We start from the raw sequence: 3,742 nt of genomic DNA, 5'->3' as shown, positions 1-3,742 counted from the left end.
TGCTGCTTCACGGCAGGATTAGCGAGGAAGATGGTGGTAGCAATCCGGGCGGACCTTGCACAAGGTCCTACCACTAGTTGTGAGCATGCTTGTGACTTCGACTGTACTAGCTATTAAATACCTCAAAGAAATGGCCAAAACCCTAAATCACAGGTTTTACCAAATTTAGGAAGTAGTATCTTAGTTAAGTGGACAATGTAAAAAGATGTTTTTGGAAATAAATTATTATGATTATTAAGTTTAGGTAACAAATGAACTAAGTAGGTAAGTGGAATCTCTCCGTTTGTCTCCACTTTAAATACGCTATGCATGTAGCAGGACGTGAACACAGAACTCGCCACAATTCTCTTGTGCCGATCCCTGCACCTACAGATTAAATTTATTTAACTTCAAAATATCCATCCTACACTAACTACTTACTGTGCTGTAAGTTAGAATTTTTCTGTGTGAACTTCCCTTACCACATTTTTTCGTTACGTTATATACAAAATACGTAGCATTTTGTAAAAATGTAACGTATCGTAACGAAAGTGTAACGTATTTTATACAAAAAATCGTTTATCATGGTGAATAACGACATTTTGAACATAATAACATGCCACTTACATGGAAAGATTACCCTATCGTATGAAACAACCAGTTTAAAAATAATCACTACTTACCCTTAAAATCGAACAAGCACTTCGACGTTTTTTCGAAAAAAAACCTCCGCGTCACTTTTGATGGCTGTTTGTCAACAAACTGATGAGATTTATTTATCTCATCGATGTTGCCTATTAGAGTATTAGTTGCCAGTGTACAAAAACAAATTTCTACCGAAATTGGCGTTAAAGGTAGCTTAAAAAAGTCACCTAAGTATTCGTAACGAAAACGTGGTTTTTTTGGCACGTGAAAAGAAATAAATATAAAACATGAAAATTATTAATTATCATGATTCCGCAATCGTAGACTATCGTTATACATCATAAAATTTCGTTTAAACAAAATCATGATCATGAGAAGTTAAATAGCATGAAAATAATAAGGTATTAAGTACTCGTGGTCAAAAAAAATAGTGTTTTTCGTTACGTTTTGGACGGTAATATATTTTATTATTTTTTTTAAAAGGGTTTAAATCAATTATCTCATTTGCGACCTTGACGAGTTATCGTGTCATATAATAAAAAAAATTAACCTCTAGGTGTTTCAGTTTTTTTTTATCAGCCTTGCCAATTTGAAAACGTCCAATTGGTCAAAATTCGCGGCTACCTGATGATGTAAATGACCCTGAAATATTTGTTAGTGATACAGATATAACTAAGGAGAGGGAGCTGCAATAGAAGGAATCATAGAAGAATAAATAGTCAACTTCTTGTATCTTTCTTACTCGTACATCGGTTACTAGAGTGGTATAAAATTATGAAAGTTTTATAACGTTATCTGTACAAATGGGTACACTATACTTGAGCATGTAAACATTTTTATCAGACAAGATATTTATTTTTGTGGGTTCCTTCTTGAACCGTAAGGACAAAACTTGAATACTAAGATGTTTTATATATTAGAATTGACACTTTTACCTAAGACAATGCCTATGTGAAGATTTTTATATTTCAAGTAATACTTTAATATTAGGATAGGAGAAATTAAGGGATGTGTGGAAGATACTTCACCGACAAGAGTATATAACTCTTAAGTTAAAAAGAGAAGAGAACACATTAATATTAAGGGATGTATGGAAGATACTTTACCGACAAGAGTATAACTCTTAAGTTAAAAGAAGGAGAAGAGAATACATTAATATTGAACCCTAATTGCTTTAAAGCAAGAAAGATAAGTCTGGAAGCTTATCAGTCGTCCACTGTTCGCCGTCCTATACGTACCGACGATTAAACATGAGTTTCTCTGGTAAAGTGGTGTTAGTGACGGGTGCTAGCTCGGGCATCGGCGCGGCCACGGCCGTGCTATTCGCCGGCGAGGGCGCCCGCGTCGCGCTCGTGGGTCGCAACGAAGCCAAACTCAGCAACGTAGCTCAGCAGTGCTCAGCTCACGGCAATCAGCCCCTCGTCATCAAAGCCGACCTCTCTAACGAAGAAGAAACGAAGACCATCATTGATAAAACAGTAAACCACTTTGGCCAACTAGACGTACTCGTCAACAACGCTGGTTTCTCAAAGTCCGGATCTTTATTAGAAGGCAATATACTCGAAGCTTACGATGCTATTATGAAGACAAACGTCAGAGCAGCTATTCAATTGACATGCCTAGCAACTCCTCATTTGATTAAAACTAAGGGCAATATCATCAACATATCAAGCGTCGGATCCCTTCATACCCGCAAGTGCCTCAGCAAGCTTCTTACTGCATCTCGAAAGCTGCTTTGGATCATTTTACTCGTTGTGCCGCATTGGAACTAGCAGCATCAGGCGTGAGGGTGAACAGCGTCAATCCTGGACCCGTGAAGACAGACATTCTAGAAAATTCTGGCGTGCCTAATATTGATATTGTGTGGGAGAGATTTAAGAACACTACAGCGCTCGGTCGAATAGGCGAGCCAGAAGAAATCGCTGAACTTATTTCGTTTTTGGCCAGCGACAGGGCTAGAAGCATTACTGGTTCGGTTTATGTATCTGACAATGGATACCTTCTTAAAGCTTAAAATGATGTTTCTAGTTCACGCATTTGACAGGACATTCCATAAGGCAAGCAAAAATTGTAGAAATAGAAGGATCATAATGTGACAATCACAATTTTACATTTCAAGATTACACTTTTTATACAATGCGAATATCTTAAGTAAATGTTATTGAGAGATCATGACAATGCCAATATTGTTTTTTATAAATTTTGTTATCATTATCGATTAGTAAATTTTTGTTTGATCATGTATAAAACAACTTTGTTCGTTATTGTTATAAGATTATTGCAAACATGTACTGTTTTGTTAATTGTCTTTGCAAAAACACAAATTATTTTGTATAGAGTTTACTCAGAGAAGTTGCATTAAGTATGTACTTTTGTATGTACTTTATTAAAGTACATTAAAGGAAAACTATGCAGTGTGATTTACATTTTGAGAATATCTCTTCGTATCGTTTGTGTCTTTCTATAAACTAGTTGTACCAATATTATGATAAGTTAAGCAATCTAAAAGTTGTTAAGCAATAAATAAATAGTATTGCCATTTGTTTGTATAGAAAAAACACGCTTTTCATCTTTTTGTTTTAAACTTAAACAACATCCCCCGTATTTTGAATGTTAGAGTGTTTTCAGACTATCAATAATCCTCATTTGTGAAGTGGAACTGATGATGAAGACCAAATTTGACCAATGGAGAGACCACTCAATAACAAATACTTCACGGGTTGAATTTCAATTACTTTAACGCAGTTGCTAAGCAATTTAAGTTCATCGTAATTCATATGGTGAAATGGCACGGGTGATAAAGCACCAGGCTCCTCAATAATGAACGTCTCTGCATCGGAAAAAGTAATTTTTCGTAAAATGTGACGAGCAGTTGACATTGAACTATTGTGTCTTAGATCTTTTACACTAAAAAGCGTGGAAAAAAATATAACAAAAAATAGAACCGACTACAAAAAACCATGAAAATAACTTTCTACTAGTCTGAAGTCGGTGCCTCAGCACGAGCCAGCAGGGAGTGATTGAAGCCCAATATACTCGTATAGTTGTAGGTGAGGTAGACGATTATAGGTCCACTCCTGCTGGCTCGTGTTTTATAAACGACATATAATTTATTATC

At 35.7% G+C, this 3,742-nt stretch overlaps 1 pseudogene; it reads left to right on the top strand.

The window, feature by feature from the left end:
* Positions 1-1,873: 1,873 nt before the first annotated feature.
* Positions 1,874-2,950, top strand: LOC141430855 (3-oxoacyl-[acyl-carrier-protein] reductase FabG-like; annotated as a pseudogene).
* Positions 2,951-3,742: the final 792 nt, after the last annotated feature.

This window comes from Choristoneura fumiferana, chromosome 9, assembly GCF_025370935.1.
Source record: "Choristoneura fumiferana chromosome 9, NRCan_CFum_1, whole genome shotgun sequence".
In the NCBI taxonomy this organism is placed as follows: domain Eukaryota; kingdom Metazoa; phylum Arthropoda; class Insecta; order Lepidoptera; family Tortricidae; genus Choristoneura; species Choristoneura fumiferana.
This window is presented reverse-complemented; position numbering and strand designations above follow the sequence as displayed.